The sequence below is a fragment of the Parus major genome, chromosome 1 (genome assembly GCF_001522545.3).
Source record: "Parus major isolate Abel chromosome 1, Parus_major1.1, whole genome shotgun sequence".
NCBI lineage: Eukaryota > Metazoa > Chordata > Aves > Passeriformes > Paridae > Parus > Parus major.
In genome coordinates this window covers 28,075,808-28,093,658 of record NC_031768.1, presented here as the reverse complement: position 1 = coordinate 28,093,658, position 17,851 = coordinate 28,075,808, and the positions used below count along the sequence as shown (strand labels likewise).

At 41.0% G+C, this 17,851-nt stretch overlaps 1 long non-coding RNA gene across 16 annotated transcripts in view; it reads right to left on the bottom strand.

Moving 5' to 3' along the window:
* The window catches only part of LOC107203376, a 30,855-nt gene extending 14,553 nt beyond the window's left edge, over positions 1 to 16,302 (bottom strand). For 3 of the 16 annotated variants that reach the window (XR_004496722.1, XR_001521150.3, XR_004496731.1), the window contains exons 1-4: positions 16,168 to 16,263; positions 15,653 to 15,762; positions 9,251 to 9,332; positions 228 to 313 (exon numbers count right to left, since the gene is read on the bottom strand). This is a non-coding gene — a long non-coding RNA (uncharacterized LOC107203376). Of the gene's footprint in view, positions 1 to 227; positions 314 to 2,709; positions 6,806 to 9,250; positions 9,347 to 15,474; positions 15,526 to 15,652; positions 15,763 to 16,167 lie in introns of those variants that run through there. The other 13 variants (XR_001521152.3, XR_004496716.1, XR_004496718.1 and 10 more) reach the window with 13 other exon arrangements.
* Between the last annotated feature and the right edge of the window lie 1,549 nt (positions 16,303 to 17,851).

Genomic DNA, 17,851 nt, shown 5'->3' with positions numbered 1-17,851 from the left:
CTGTGTTAGAATACATATTGTTGTATATGCCCAGGCCTCATTACACCATGCTAGTCTTCAATATGGATCAGATCCTAAAACTGCTTGACATACTGAAATAAATGTGAGTTCTACCCACAGAACATCTCCAGACTTAGGCCTCATGTCTGTCAATGTCATCTCAAAAAAACAAATGTTCAAAGAAGAAAAACAACAAAAGTATCTTAGAGACTGTGGAGGATGCTCACGTGTGGTAGATGCCATTCAAGGGTATGCTAAGGAATTACTTGGAGAGAGAGAAATCCACATACCAAGACTGGAGAAAAGAGCAGGCCTGAAAAAAAAAAAAAAGGAGAGAAAATTAAGTTTCACTGAAAAAATATTTCTTATTTGTATTTCAGAAGTTACTCTTAAAGCAAAAGGAAATTCTTCCTTCAAATCAGAGATGAGGCCACATTAACATCTCCTCAGGCAAAGGTGGCCACAGCTCAAATTTTTCTTAAAGATATAATTGTGAGGGCATTAACAGAAGAAGAGTTAAAGTGCTGTTCAATAAACATCCTGAAGTGCTGTATGCTGTATTCATATAAGGAAAGGTATGAGCCAACGGAGAGAGATGTTCAGCTGCAATCAAAGAGGATCTAAGCCTAACTGAGCACTCACATGACAGTTGGGATCATTTCGGATCCCTTCCAATGAAGATAAAATAGCATCAAAAGCAGAGAGCTTTTTTTCTTTCTTTTAAGGATGAAAACACAACATCATTAGTCAAATTTACTCTGAACTTCCACCTCCTCATGTTGATTTGTACTCAGGTTCAGTAAACATATATTTCCATCAAGGTAAATAAATGTAAAAGCCCATCAGTAACTTAATTGCTTAACGATGGATGCAGTGTGGGGTGTAACACTGTTTCTGACTATACTGTTGAAGTTAACGACCTCTCAAAAACACCTATTATACAGCTTGGCAGTAAAAAAAAATCTGTTCCTTCTTAAAAATCTGCTTATAAAATTTCAGCCATTTTTTCCTGATGTTGGGGGGGTGGAAACCTCTGAGGACAATTTTTCAGGTGGGCTGATAAAAAATTGAGTTTATTCATTTGAAATGCCATTCTTTGTGGGCCTGCATAACCCAGAGAAATAAGTCTCAAAAGAAGTGGCAAGTCTGCAGTGAGGACAGCCCAGGGAAAACATCTCCAAATTAAAATGCCCATGGTTCTGAGTGGGACCATTCGCTGGGAGGGATGGAGGGCTCAGTCTACAGATGTCAGGCAGGAGCCTGATCCTGTATGCGTAGCATACATCTAGGGACATCTGGGAATGTGCCCTTCTCCTCTGTCCTTGCACACCTAGAGCCCTGGATTGAGGACCCATGGGACAAAGCAGTTGTTCCCATTAAAACCAAGCCATTTAATAGAGGTGAAGGAAAATCAGCTCTCCAGTGAGAGAACAGTGAGGGAGGAGGGTATGCCAAGCATCTGAGAGTGAAATCTGGCTCATGGTGGGCAGGCAGGCACAGTGCAGAGGCACAGCTGCCAGCCTGACATGATGGATCAGAAAAGCTACTAAGGAGCTGTGAGAGTCCAGGCAATTGAAACAAAGCAAAACATGACAAGGCAATAGGTCAGACCTTCTTTGCAATCTATCAATTAAACAAGCATCCACTTCCAAAGGAGTATGATGTCCTAAGCAGTAGACATCCCAGCACATGATCGCTACTGTGATGGAGGGACAGGCTTACCAAAAGGAATTAATAATAATAATTACTAGTAGCGCTAATAATTTAGTTGAAGTTGTTCTTTAGTGAACCCCTCTGAGGAAATAACATGGTTGGGAATTTTGGCTTAATTTAATAGTCCCATACCAGCTTTAAGCAGCCTGTCGGAAAACAAAAGTGCGTTCAAATCTGTCCATTACATGGGAGGCTTGTGCCAAAATCTTGCCCTCCTTTGGTTAGGCATCAGGGTAAGTGCCACAGAGTGGCTTCACCTGCTTTCTCCAAAACCATGAAACTTTCAGAAACATTCATTTCTGCTGGCATCACTCAACAGCTCATTGTTAGAATTTGTTCTCATTGGCATGCATGAACTGAGACTGATGTACAGGGTGATCCAGAGTGACAGCCTTCAGCCCCAAAAGTGGATACCTGCTTCCATTAGAGTCCAGGGACTCACACTTGACTCAGAAGAATATATGCAAAAATTATCTCTTCTCTCTCATTTGCTCGCGTTAAGGCTGTGTTCAGCCAAATTAGCGATCAGGCAAACTGTGCATGCAGAAATCTTCACTTGTACAAACTGTGCATTTTTTTTTTTTTGTAACATTCTAAGATTAAATATCTTGACAAAAGATGAAAACCCTTTAACAAATCTGCCCCTAGAGAAAAGTAACATTTTTTTATTCCATTTACTGTCAAATGACATATAGTTGAACACAGTCCTATAGGTTGATTTGTTGCTTTAAATAATGTCACTAACATCCAGATATCAATGTGATGGTGCAGAATAAAAGAGTTCACATTAAGCTAGATTCAATTACAGACCTAGAAATTGAAATTAAGTCTGATGCTACATGCTTAATTCATGTTTGTGTGCCTGAGAAAGGGAGTATCTGGTTTACCTTGAATTTCCTGCCTTAGTGTGGTGAAAACATGACCCATCGCATTAATTAAAAAATAGTTTTCAAATGTAACTTAAGTGGTATTGCACTGGCAGGAGGAGACAAACACCTTTTTGTCCTTGAAATGTTATGTGATATAAAGGAAGCTGTTCAATAGCTTTTTCCGCGATTCCAAGGTAGGTCTTTCAATTCTCACTGAAGAACAGGAAAAAAGGTATGATGACATCTCACAATGAGAAGCTAAAAATTGTGCTTTACTTAAAAAAAAAAAAAACAATTAAGCATTTATCCCTCAAAACCCATAACCCTCTTCTGACCACACTGTTTAAATAGGTGTCTATAGGTAGTTATGACACATTTTATGCAGGCTTATATCTATCTAATTCGAGCATTATACCCGGGTTGGTATTTTCGAGTTTAATACCTCAAAATACCATATCATAGCAATGGACTTTCAACCAGCACACATTTGACTACTGATTTCACATATGCGGCTGGGACTAACTTTTCTCCTAATATGGTGATGGCACAGACACTATTTAAATGATTCCTGAGCCTTGTAAATATACACCAGATGTATCTTTTGTAAATGTTACATTTTTCAACATCTCAGCATTTGTGAATAGTTGAAAGCAATGCCAGCCATGCTTTAATGGGGCACAGAAGCGTACTGCATTCAAAGGAATGGCACACCATTGCAATAGTCAAAATTACAAGCGTTGTCAAAAAGCTACATTTTTGCTTTATTGATTAGCACCAGGTAACACAGAGCTTCACATCCTACCTTCATACATGTCTCTTTCGGCTGACGATGCGACGATGTTACCCCGCACATGGGTAACACAGAGAGGGATGAGGAACTTTCAGGGCTGCACTGGGGAAGGAGAAGGGCAGAGAGGTCTGGCGAGCCACATGTGTCACCTCAGCCACTATGATGGCCAGAGGTGGAGGCAGAAGGGCTGTGGGAGCTGGAACTCCACAGCCATGGACACAGCCCACTGCCACAAGGACGTACCCACTGTCCCAGAGCTGATGAGGGAACAAAGCTCACCTTTCCCACAGGTACTGATGCAGTTTGAAGCTATGATATATTTTCCTGCAGCTCAGGCTGCTGCTGCTTGGTCCTCCCTTGTTGCAGGGCTAACTCAGCACCAGGGAGATGTATCTCCCATTAGAGACCTCTCCATGACCACAGGGTGAATTCAGCTGTAAAAAGAAGCTATGTCCTGGGCTTTTCCAGACCTCTCTTTTTTCCTAAGGTTTTCCTGGCTTTCCTGTGTCATTGTAGAAACCTCACAGAAGACCCAGGAGCACCTGGTGTAACAGGTTATGAGAAATGTACTCTCTGCACCTTCTACCTCCTCGCACTTGCCCTACCCATCACCACCACAACCAAACTGCCCCCATGGTCTCCCCGTTAGCACCAGGCAGTAAAAGGAACTGTCAGAAATCAGCCTTCACATTTGCTAAAAATCCACTTTTTTGTAGAATTTGTCACCAAACTCTTCCACAAATAAGAGGAAAGACCTTTATAATACTGCACAATTACTGTTATTTGCAAGGCAGAGTGCTTTTGCTCAGTGAATTTTGTGCTGGAATTGCACCATGCGACTCTGTTCAGCAAATCAGCTAAAATCAGAGCTAGGTGACACAGGACAATAAACTTAGAGGGAATGGACTAGACATAATGCCCCACTACAAGTATTATTTCCAAGTTCACAGGCTTGCAAATTAAAATGTCCCTGGATCACTGCCATAAAAAAGAACATTAAAAATCAGGGGAAGAGGTCTGGGCATCTGTTAGAAGAATCTAATATATACCAAATGTGTATGCTGAGCTTCTTAGATATATGCATTGCTGAAATATAGCCTACGATTAATGTAAAAGCAGAAATATTTTAATTGTATTTTTCCATTTGATATTCAAATGAAAAAAATATATCTTATTAAACACAACACTTGGCTCTGCTATTTTAATAAAAAATAAGTTGTTGAGGAAAAGAAAAGCAAAACTACTGATTCCTTTCCTTATGATGATCAAATGAGCCTTTCATGTTTGTATCTTATACTTCACTTTTTAGTATTTTGAGGCAAATAGCAGATATCAAAACTTAGTAAATAATCAAAGACTTATTCAGTTTTCCAAACTGTCATGCTGCTTATCTTGTAATAACTGATCTCTTAGGTAGCATAAGCTATTTAATTGCTACTGAAGATTATTTGAATGAAAAAAGAGACGACATTCTCCCTTACCCCTCAAAAAGACAAAACTATATTCTTCAAAAAGACACATGCCGACAGATAGATTCTGATCTCTTCTACACATGCACAAGTGCGGTAGCTAATTTTACAAGATTTGATAGGAGCTGTGTATCTGAGATTACACCCTGTCCTCCAGACTGCACATTCCACATGGAAAATGACTTAATTTGGAAATAAATTTTGTTTCTGATAAATCCAAACTCTCAAGTCTCTGGGCATCCAAAGAACCAAACCTATTAAATTATTGCAAAAAAGAGCTACTGTATTTTAAAGGGACTTTTTACTGTGTTGGCAAAGTGCGTATTCATGTATCCCCCCTGACATGATAGACTGTAATGGCTCCAGTCTGTCATGTCAACCATCTGCATATTAAACAGTCCCTAAGTACACATTGACACAGCAGACCCTAATAGCTCTGAAGCCGTAACAATCTATTGAGTCAATAATATGCATGTTAAAGAGCATCTCCTGTACTTCCATCAATATCTTTTATCTTTGCCTTAATTTGTATTTTCTTTTTGTATGTATAGTCAGAGTTAAAGTTTTAGGAACCTTTATCCTTTAATGTGTTGCCACAGATGTGAAACATGTGGCATAGAGAGGCACATGCAGTAGCAAGATCCTTCCCTAGTATTGGGGCCAGACTTTAAAATAAGAGCTGTAATATTTTTATACCAGCAGCACACATTCTTCCAGATAACGTGGAAATAGCCCCTCTTTTCTGCTGGGCTGGACCCAGTGACAGTAAAAAGCCTGGGAAATGCTTTTTCAGGAGTAAAAAACTCCTGATGGTTTCCCAGGCTTTGGATGGAGCCCAGTGTGATGATACTCATTTCCTATTATGCATTTCCTTCTAATTAAATGAAATAGGTCACAGGGGGAAAATGAAACAAAAGACAAATGTATTTACTTACAGTAATATCAACCCCCCAAAAACGGCAATCAAAAACAAGAGAAAAGATAATACAAAACATACTGTCTCTTCACTAACTTGGAATTATGTGTTACCACAGTCTAAGCTCATTCCTGCGTGGTCTTTTATACCATAGAATAGAGAGACTTTTATTTAAGCGTAAGAAAACGGAGATTTAACTTCTTTCGTCTAAATAACTGGAGAGAAAAATTCTAATTTTCTTTTGCTCAACTTCACATCACCATACCATGCTGCTATCCTCTCGCTCCCTGATCACAAGACTTTCGCATCTTCCAATCTTCTTGCTCTCTGTAAGCATCACAATTTGGCTTACACATTTCAAAGTGAAACCAAAGTGCAATTTGTGTTTCCAAAATGTAGACCTGAGGACAGGGAGGTCACTTGACCCTATCAGCAGATCTTAGCTGTCCTAAATTCCTTTCTCCTTTCCATTAATTTGATACCGATGTATCTTTGATGCACATAGGGATTTATTCCAGCATATTCTTGATTAGCTTTCACTCCAGTGAGGGCAGAATCATGGCACTCTCCCTCTTGCTTTCCAGGAGTCTGCAGTTCATTCTACCCCTGCCTTGCACTAGTCCATGTTCCCAAGGCACACCAGACCAAATCATCTACTTCTGTGCTTCATGCAGTATAGCATCCCCTAACTCCATGATAAGCACTGAAGGCATCTGTCTTCTAATAAGTCCTTGGTAACAGCAGGCTTTTCTTTCCAATGCAATGGCAGTGAAGTGGATCAGATGCCCACAGGCATGCCCAGGGATTTGCCCAGCCATGAGGCAGGTCCTCAAAACCTTATACTAGTGCATAAACTTCATCTTATATGTGTTGTCCACTGTGTGTCTTATCAGGACAAGACTTTCTAAACTATGGATAACACATTACTCACAAAGCCACAGTAGTTACCATTTGACTTTTTTCACTGAATATTTAGCAAGCAGATTTAGTTTTGGGCAGGATATATTTTTCTTCCTAAATGAAAAAAAAAAAAAAGCTATTGAAAAAAACCTAAGCAAAATAACAAAACCTAAAGAATGGGTGTCATTAACACAAAACAAAACAAAAAAATATATTTTAAAAAAAAATAAACAAAAAACCAAACACAAACCTGAAAGTCCTGCTATGCTGCCTCTATTTCCTTTAGCTGAGGGAGGTAGCCCCAGTGTAGCTCTGGAAGCACTTGTTCTTGACAGAAATGGTTCATTGTCAACTCCTTTCTGTGATGCTGCAGTTCATCACCAAATTATAGATGAAGCGCAGTCCTCTCTCTACTAATTATGGGTTCAGCCACATCCATTTGAGGAAAACAGGTCCTCTCTGGACCTCCTGCAGGAGCTCTCTTACTATTCACTCTGGTACTTGCTGTGTAGCAACAACAGCCCTGACCAGTCCAGCCGTGGTGAAGGTAGGAACATCACACAGCAACCACACAGCAGGTGTGGATCATTTATAGTATCCCTTGCTCCTCTGGCACTTCTGTTTGTGCCTGATGAGCCTTGTAGGCTTCCCAGAACTTAACAGAATTACCAGACAATGGCAAAGAATGACGGGAGGAGGGCCGCTGGCCACACAGCCAGAGTCCTCTAACAAAAATCCCATGCACCAAGGTTTACTGGTGGTTCACACTCACTCTGGATGGACAGTGCTTGTGGGAGTTGTTACATTGATTTAAGTGGATAGGTTACCCAGTTCAACTTCATGGACTTTGAGTAACCGATACCTGCCACCAAGAAAAAGAAGAGCTACCAGCCTTGGTCTGTAAATGAGATAGGTAAGGGAGATGAAGGGAGGGCAAGTGAAAGAAACATAATGCTGTAGGTGAAGTGGTCCATGCTCCCCCAAAAACCTTCTTGTGTATGCAGCAAATGTAAGGTGGGCTTGCTTCCTGCTGCCTTGTCGCCTCCTGCACAGCTTGTTCCAGGGCTAGCTGCAGCTGAGCCTACCCCAGGCTGGCCTGACCCTGAATGGAAAAATTCCTAATTACTTCAGTGAAGAGGCCTCTATATCCTCAGGCAAATGCAGGAGAATAAAATTTGGGTAAGGCTATGACTTCACTGCCTGTGTGCATAGGATGTCTCCTTTCCTACTCAGAACAACTCTGGCCACTCTTTCCACTTTTTTGGTTCTCAGTGTTCATCACTGCACCTGGAGTTATCTCCCATTTACCAAGGAGTTGATTTAAGTGTCTGACTCAGTCACATATGTTTGGCTCCCTTATTCAGAGTAAGATTTGGCCTACTAGCTGTGAAAACAGCTTATATCACATGTGCTGCAAAACCTAGCCAGAACAGGCTGAATAAAGGATGAAGTTTAATCATGGAAATGTTGACCTACAAATAGAGAACAAAATGTTAAACCACATGGTATAGGGTGCTGCACGCCCCAAATATCAAGGAGAGGAAAGAAGAATTGAACACATTTGGAAAGTAAAGCTTACTGTTTGGGGTTTGGTTGGTTTTTTTTTTTACTTTTTCTTTCTACATATTCGAGAGTCAGACCCACACTGTTCCCGCTCGCGATGACACCCTGGCATCCGAAGAACAACATGACACCCACCACAAAATGCTGCTGTTGGCTGGCGCTGTCTAAAGCAGCAAGGTTTGGTGAGGGAGGTGAGACTGCCAAAGGCGGGAAAGTGGGGGAGTCACAGAGAGTGGGACCTGGCCGCCAGCATGACTCCCATCTACGGGACCTGTACAAACTGGGGAGAGGTAAATGTGATGAGGATTAAGACCCTTTTCATCCTGTGTCCTTGAAAACTAGTCCTGGGTTACCACTTACAGCAGGTGGGTGAGGGGCTGTTGTCATTATTTACATGCCACCTTTCAGCTGGGACATCCTCACCTTTGTGTGTTTCACACAAAGAAGTGCAGTGTTTTTGGCAGAGAGTCCATTTTCATTTTTAATCACAGTCATCACACAAACAGTTCATCTCACAGGATGGGAAAACTTTCTCACAGGCTTTATTTAACATAATTTTAGGTGTTGCAAAGGACAAAGAATAAATTTTTTAATCAGTCATCTTGCTTTCAATAACTCGTCAGCTTTGTCTTTAGGTACATTGCATTTTACACAGACACAGTTAACAGCAGCCGGCCAGGCCTTACTGACTGACAACTGTTCTTTACAGGATTTCTATGTGCCAAGGAGCTGGACAGTAATATCCATTTGGTATTCATGGAAAGTACTAGCAGAACAATAATGACAATAATTGCTTCTGATTCTTGTGTTTACAACACTGCCAAAGTATCATTAGAGCCTTATTTATAGATAATAATGCTTATTAATCACACATATTTGAATTTTGGAATGTATTAGATTAATATTCTTTTGTAACTTGGTTCTGTACTAATGCTACGAAAAGAACTCTGAATGTAGCCCACTGGGAAGTGCTTGCCTCAGTAAAGTAAAAGCATCCAAGCCATCTGCAGGTGAGGGACAAAGGGCGTACCTCTTCCTCAGCAGGCAAACACCAAAGCCGAACACACCAGTTCCAAAAGCAGCTCCTTTGGATTAAAATCAGGGGCTGACGCCTGAAAAACAAATACTGTGAAAGGTGTGATAGTAGCATTGTTCTTGAGCTTGCTTTTTTGATGCTCTATGAAAAGGTTTGCTTTCTCCTGCTTTATAAAGAAACTGAGTTTGGAAGGTGAGGGACAAATCCATCTATCATCTCACTCTCTAACAGCCCATTCTACCCCATGGGTGAGTTTAGCCTGGACCTCAGGATCCCTTATCAGTCGAGAGGTTGGCAGTGAGAAATAGAAGAAATATACTACAAAAAACATTCTTAATTTTGTTTATTAAATAATTTCAGCTTTTCTATATCAATGTCTTCTACAATTCAATAGCATGATAGAAGGAAAGCAGATTTTTTAAAAAGACATTTACAACAAGTGAAAGTGCCACCCAAATTGAAATACCAACTGCCTTATATTCATATTCTCTTTTGTTTCCCTGTACCCATTACAATAGTAAAAAATACACCAAAGCAACTGCAGTACCAAACCCTCCAATTTTTAGTGTGCAACCATCTCCATAAATTTGTGTTTAAATAAATAAAGTCCCAAACAGTGTAGAATGTTTTTTTATTATTATTATGTGTTTTTAGATAGTTCTTCAAGCAAATTTGCAGAGGCTCTGTCAGTTTAGAGATGAAATTTCCATCTGTTTGGTTGGTTTTTTTAATTTTTACCCATTGCTGATGTAATGTAACTAACACCAGAAAGTAGAAAAACTGGAAAGCGGGGGAGCCAGTGTTGTATTTTATTCTATTTGTTCATTTTGTGTTTTTTATGGTGCTCCCTGCACAGTGAGGATAACCTGTTGCTAAGTGTCACAGCCCCATTGTCTCCAGGGGTCTTTTACAGTGCCAGAAAAAAAAAATAAATAAAATGCAGAATCTTTAAATTGTGAAGAACACTTGTGACCTTGTGACTTTACTGCAATGCCCCCAAGCTGCCCCTAGCCAATATGTTTTAACAGACAAAATTCCGAAGTGTGATGTTGCCCCTTTAAAAATGTGTTTCACCTATTAATATTCCAGTGTGCTTTGCTTACTGTGTTTAGAAAATGCCAGTATTGAGGTTTCCCAGGAATTTCAAACCTATCAAGACAGCCAGTGCTGAGCACAGCCCAATCATTTCTAAACGAAGCCAGGATTTAAAATTTAAAAAACCCTAATAGAGAGATTAGAAATGAAACCAAAGCGTAAGTTTGGCGTTGGGATGCAGAGGGAAACCCCTTCTTTATGGGTTCTACACAACAAAGCAGTGCATCCCTCCCATCCCAGAGCCCACAGCTCCTGCTGGGGGCCGTGGGGCCAGCTTGTCCTGGGCATTGCTGGGAGGAGGGTCATGGCTTCAACCACCACTTGCAAACAAAGCAATTATTCCCCAAGTGTGGGCAGAGGGGTGCACAGAGCTTTGGATTGGGCTCCTTTGCCAGTTGCAGCTCAATACCATCCAGCCAAAACTGATCCCAAAACTTGACAGTGCTGCACTGAGGGGATTTTGATCAATAACCAGTCATGGGTTTTCGATTCTTCTGCTAGTCCTCTTCTAAAAAGAAAAGCCGTAGCCCCAGATGCACACAACCTGCTACAGCATTCACTGGCACAGAAGCGTGTACGGATACTCTCCTCTCCATTGGTGGATCCTCAAAAAGTTTGCTATATTTTCCTTAGGTTTCAGAGTGTTGAAGTGCAAAAAGATGTCCCTCTAATAGGTGTTTGAAATCTGCATGTTGTTCTTTCCTAATAGTAATAAAAATAGCTGAAAGAGTTCAATACAAGGATCCTAATTTCAGAAAGGCAAATCAGCAGCATATAAAATTATAATTCATCCTCTGCAGATTACAGACTTCTTATTTTCTTAACTGAGTAATGAACAATAATTTCTATTGTTTCTGTCTGGTTTTTTTCAGGGCAGTAGTGGTTTAATAATTTTTTCTACCTCTTAGAAGAAAAAGGCAAAGCAAACAGTTATCACATGAGGAAAGGTACTTTTGCATTTTATATACGTATGGCTGATGCTAAACTCACACAAAGATAAAAACAGATATTTCCAGCTCTAGAGTTTTACTATTTATTATCGCCAGAGATACACAAGTCAGATTTCCATGTCAACGCTTGACTTTCTAAAGAAAAATAGGAACTTATTTTTTTAATAGTGAGTTTTCACAGTTCTCTCTGAAGTCAAATGAAGGAGTAAATGCCCAATGTCCTTGAAAAATAGTCACTTTCCTACAGTATCCCTTTTCTGTCCGTATAGAAATCCCCAGTATGAAAAAGATGTCCCTTTTGCACAAAATAAGTACATGACCCTCCAAACACTGCTCACATGCACCAGAAATTTCAGCATGAGTCAGGGTATGCCAAATCAAGTCTGAAGCAAAACCCAAGCAAACAAGCAGAAAAATCACCTTCCTAACATCAAGTGCAGTTACTACAAGTTGCATTTTTAGATTTGTATATTTGGGATAGGAGAATCAAGATAGAAAAGTCTTGACTGGCTTTTCACTAGCGGTGAAAAGTGGTCATATCTAGTGGCCACAAATGATTAAAAAGGAGAATTCAACTGGAAAAGTTCTAAATATAGAGGAAGTTTCATAAGTATCTTTTTGTAGCATCATTTTATTTGCTATATTGCTAGGACAATATTACTCTGCTTGTATTTAACATTTGGGTTATTGTCAAATAATTCTTCCTGTTATCGGATTGCATGATTATTGTGTATTTATCCCTCCAGATGTGTATCATGAGCATTTTTCTTCCTTAGTTTTATATCATGTATAACTACTAAAGTCTGGAATTTATAGTTTCCCATCACCTCCACAGAACTGTAAGACACAAGCAGGAATAAAAATAAAAACATACCTTTTCATCAGGTAGTCTGCTAACCAAAAGGAGAAAAAATAAGCTTTGTGTATTTCTAAATAGTCCTCTAGGAGTGTTATACTTGTATTACATGCTATATATCGTATGATTTCTCCCCCTGTTATGACACCTCTGATTACTTTAAAAAAAAACTCTCAAAAATATTGAGGCACAAACCTTTGTATGGAATACTTTTAGTACGCTTTTTATTCTGACAAGATTAATAATTATCCTATAAGCATGACACAGTGTTTTTAAATGTTTTTTTCTGCTATGAGTTAGGATTGTGCACATAAATGTGGAAAGAAAGGTTATTTCACAGCAGAGAAATGCATATTTAAACAAACTGTGATTAAATGGTAAAACTGCTTAAAAAGGAAAAGCATGGTTTTTTTCTCATCACAGTTATTCTGAATTTAAAATACCCGTAGTGAGTTTCCAAAGAACATTGGGCATTTGCAATAAAAACACAAGCCACTGAAATTAATGGAACATAATTGAGAGAACCATAGCAAGTGTCCCAGAGCTTTGGCCAAAACTGGACAGAAAAAATCCACTTGTGTAGCAAGAACCAAATGTGTCGCCTCCCACCATCACCACCCTGTCCTCTTCTGTGGTACTTGAAACTAGCTCTTAGTGGGAGCAACTGGCTATGTGGGAACCAGTCTATGGGCTAACCAGACTTTTGCTGTCCTTCAACAAGACACCTCACAAGTGCTAACAGTCCTCACGGCAGCCTTAAGTCTTCCCCAGAACACACAACTGCCCTTTCTGCTAAGTTCATACACATTCAGCACTTCCCACTGATGCAAAGGCATGGGCATGGAGTTATTTTGATTGTTCAAAATGCCCAGTAATGTGTTTCCTATGTATCAGTATGTAGTGACCACAATTACTGCTGGACTAGTCAAAGTGTATAGGATGCAACCTTTAGATGACTGAGGCTTAAGGGCAAGATCAATGTGGCCCCCAGACCTAACTCCATTCACATCAAATAAATACAAAAATAATCTCTCCATTGATATTAATGTCTAATGGAAATATTTCAGGGATCAGAATGAGAGCTAAATCCTGCTCATTCCAATCAAACAAAACTCGATATGGCTTCAATGAATGGGAAAAGTAAGATTTGGCCTATCTTGAGCAGCACAGGTTTGGTTTCCAGAGGCTGAGCTGTACCTGCTCGTTGGAGAAGGACAGTGAAATATTGGAGCCAATAGACTTTGAACTAAGAAGACAGCCAAGGGTAACATCTTGTCTGCACTAAAATGGATGGCAAGGCAAGCAGTGGCACCCAATTTGCCCCTGAGCTTTAGTGTTGGGCTTCAACCATGGTGCAGTTTTTCTGCTAACTTTACTTGAAGGAGTAATTTTAAAATAATTTAATGCCAAGTGCCAGAGGGCTCACTTTTTCACAGCATTAAACTGAATCATATCAACTCCCATTCTAAATATAAAATATGATTGCATTACTTGACTTCATACTTTTTATAAAGGTCCCATTGTGGTGAGGTTTCACAAGGTATAAAAGCCCATGCAGGTATTATGGGCCATATCAGCCCATTTCATCTAATTAATCATCTACTTAAAAATGTTTTTCTTGTATCGTAGTAGAAAAAAATAAAATAACTGTTCTTTATCATTTCCAAAATTAAATTCATATTCCATAATGACCATATTTCATGTGCAAAATAACAAGATATGCTTACATACCTGGCTTCCCTTCTTTAGTGAGTTGCTTCATTTGTAAAAACGTTGAATATAAGATTAGAACGTAAAATGAATTACTTGGTTTTTCTTGATATGAAATCTTGTTTAAGTTCACAGCAATTTTAAATATGATACATTTAAAATATTAATATTTCCCATCTATTATTCACTGACTTTCAGGTTTCATCTCAAGTTAGTGGCACTTCATATTTCAAAGGAAGAACTGTTTCTTTTTTTCAGTACTAATGTTCTATTAATTCACTTTGTAATATCATTCTGGTTCAGACAAATAAAATTGCACTAAATTGCTTATGCCAAGAATCATGCTAAAGTTGTTGGCACTATATAAAATTCCATATTCCATTACTATTTTATAAGTTTTTTATATTAGTGGCATCTTTTTAGGCATAATTCATTGTCGCATTTAGTTAGTTCTAGAAGGGCAAATACACACAGAGGGATTTTTATGCTGAGATGGGGATGTATGTAGGTATTTACAATAAAGTCAGTAACTAAAGTGACTTCTGCAATGTACCAGATACAAACTCCCAGTGAACTACCTTAATAGCTTTTCCTTTATGAATATTTTTTTTTTGGGGGGGGGGGGGGGGGCAGTTTTCTCTTCCAGCATGTTTTTTTATCACACACATGTATAAACACATACGTACGCACACACATATATTTGTGAAAAATAAATTTGTGTGCATACAGAAATACTTGAAAGGCCTCACATGCATATTATGCAACATATGCCATTCATGTATTCACTACATACAAAAAGAAAATTCACTTTATAGATACAAATAAAATATGTGAAAGAAGTCCTTAAAGGACCCATAAAGGCCTCAGCATAGATGGATTCTTCATCACGCTTAAAGAACCATGGATATAAAAAAATCTTTTAATATGTCCATTTATATTTTATACTCTTTACATAAAGTCCACGTAGCTACATAGGTATTTACAGAGATGTGGATGAAAGTTACACCTGGGTAAACTGAAAACTCTTTAATGAGTCAAGCAGCATTCAATCCTATGAAATGCCTTGCTGGAGTGAAATAATTACTAAGTGCTGGAGCAAGAGTAGAAAACAGCAGTAAAATCACCTGTAAATAGAAGTGAGGAACTATAAATACACTTCAGTATTTGTATAGCTGACTTTCTCTGACTGTCATCAAAATCAGATGCTCAGGAGGCAGAAATCCAACTCCAAGGAACGAAGATTAATACATATATATGAATATATAGTCTGTGACTAAGTTTGCAATATTGTTAATAATGTATGCTCCTTTTCTAATGCCTAGTATTTGCTCCCTCGGCAATTTTAAAAATAAGAAAATTTGATCCAACTCTTTTAAAAAATAAATTGCAAAATAACTGATGCAAATCCCTGTCACTTGTGAACACAATGAAATTATACAGAAAGGAGCAAATGTAGGAGAGGCTCCTCCTCAAAAATAGAAACGAATGCCCCGTTCCTATAAGGTCCTCAAATGGCAGGATTTTGAAACATGAATTAGACCTCGAATGCAAATTAACTTCGGAAGGCAGGGAGTGGGGGAAAAAAAAAATAAATCAGAGAGACATACCAAGTCAAACGCTCCTTTTCCTGCCTATCTCGTCCGCAATGGTAAAATAGGCTAAACAAAACAAGTGCACATCAAGATAGAGCCAATTAAGGAATAGAGAGCGGGGGGGAGAGGGTGGAGAGGAAGGCACCTCACTGAGCACATGGGGAGTGGGGGCGCAGCATCCCACCATACCTACCTTATGAGTGTTCAAAGGAAGACAACTGGGGTAAATTGGAGCCAGCTTTGATTTTTGCCATCCGGTTGCACTAGGGATGCGGGGGAGTGGGGTGGGGCAGAAGGGTCGGTCTGGGCGGAGGTAGACGGGTGATAAAAAAGTGGGGGTAAATACTGAGCGAGGGTGCCGAACGCTATGCAAATAGTTTTTGGGGTTTTTTATTATTTTGGGGAAGGCTGGTGGGGGGGACGATGAGAAAAGGCACCGTCAGTGGCGAGGTGAGTGGGTCCCCGCTCCGTCCGCACACGCGTGGGGAAGGGCGAGGGGAGTCGTGCGGGAGCGCGGCGGGAGCACCGGCGCGGGGCAGCGCTGCCCACCGAGGGGCGCGGGGCCGAAGCCGGCGGGGCGCGGCGCCTGCACCTTCCCGGGAGCAGCGACTGCTCCAGATGGGGAGAGGGGGGGTGCGGACCCCCCTCCTTCCGTCAGTCATCGCCTCCCTAACCCTCCGACCGCTCCCCCCGTCACGGCTGCCTCACCGCTCCCGGCGGCTCCCCGCTTAGAAATGGAGACCGGCAACTCTCACCAGAGCTCACCCGCATCCCACGGTCCTGAGGAAGGAGTTTGGGGCGGCGGGGGGAAGCGGGCGCGAGGCGTGGGGAGGGGGGGGTTGTTTGAGAGTGACGGTGAGGCGAGGAGGAGGAGGAAGGAGGAAGGCTGGGAAGAAGGGGGTGGGGGGAGACGGCTTCTGAAATGGAGCCAGCCCAAACGGGAGACGATGCTGGAACAGGGGCTGCGTCATTTCGGGGCTGGGAGAGGGTTCAGCTCCCCTCCGCCGCTTCCCTGTCTGCAGGCAGGGAGGACCGATACCAGCAGGCCAGGACAGGGTGCGGGGCGCTGTGGGGTCGGGACCACCTCCGCCCGCCCTTCTCCCCAAGCCCCCGGGGCCGGGACGGGGAAGGAAAACCCCACACTAGGAAAAGAGATGAACCTTCAATCTGCCTAGCGATGTCAGAAAAGACAGGGGCAGGGAGAGAAATGCGGGACTCGTCGGCCACAAGGCAGTAGGCAGCACCGGCCACGAACGGGGGCCCGAGGCAGGGCCAGCTCCCGCGGGGGTAACAGGGTCCCGGGACGGCGAGGGTAGGCGGAATGATCGGCATTTATAACGCCGGGGGAGGCTCACAGCCTTTCAAAGAGTTTCAGCTGGGTGAGTGGAAATGCCTTCTGCCACTTTCACATATGGAAGCACAGTGATCTCTGAGGTGGGTGGGGGGGGGGGGGAGGGAAAGCAATTTTTTTTTTCTTCTGGACAGTGGATCTCTTTGAGCTTATTGTCATGTCCTATGGCAGCAATTATAAATAAACTTTCTTTCTGCAGAGAGGAAGTAGTACAGACTGAGGGTCTGTGCTAGTGAATGGCCAGCAGCTACCCTGATCTTTGCTGGCCCATGCCGGCAAGGTGGTGGCCTAGCCCTGTACTGAGAGACTGTGGGCACACTATGCTGCACGTCTGAGGCTTAATAACTGGCCTGGGAACACCTTTCCTTCTTTCAACTCTGCCCATACAGTCCAAGACCGTTTCCTTCTGGAGTTCATCTCCTCAAAAGCTTTCTAAACTCGGCTTCAAATATTCATGTTCATATATTTTTCATTTTTTAAAAAATTATTTTCATACCACCCCATGTGGTACCATGTTTAAAAAGCAAAGCTGCTCAGTGGGCTGAGATCACAGGTGCCATCATGGAGGTCTGTGGTGAGTGTCAGTAAAAAGCAAGAGAGAATTAAGTCCTCAGGCAAGATTACATTGCTGGTACACAACCATGTACAGCCTTGTCCAAGCCTTCTATAGCACCTGCCAGAGCAAAGGTGTTGCATGTAAAGTGCTGAAAATATTGACCACAGTCATTATTGTTATGTTTATAAATATTTTAGCTTTTTTTTATGACTCTGCGCATGTGTGTGTGGGCAATATGTGTGCATGCTCATACAAACAAATTTATATCTGTGTATATATTCAATACTGTTAAACTAAGCAGTGATTTCTCTCCTACAGATAGTTGTATAATACACATATAGTGATGATACCTAAGGTGTTTGGGGGTGGGGATGCATAATATCTTATAAATTTGAAGTTTTTATCAGGCAGAGCAGATTACTTTAAGCGTTCAATTTCTCAGCGATCCAATTTTATTAGGATTTACTATCATTTGTGCTGCACAT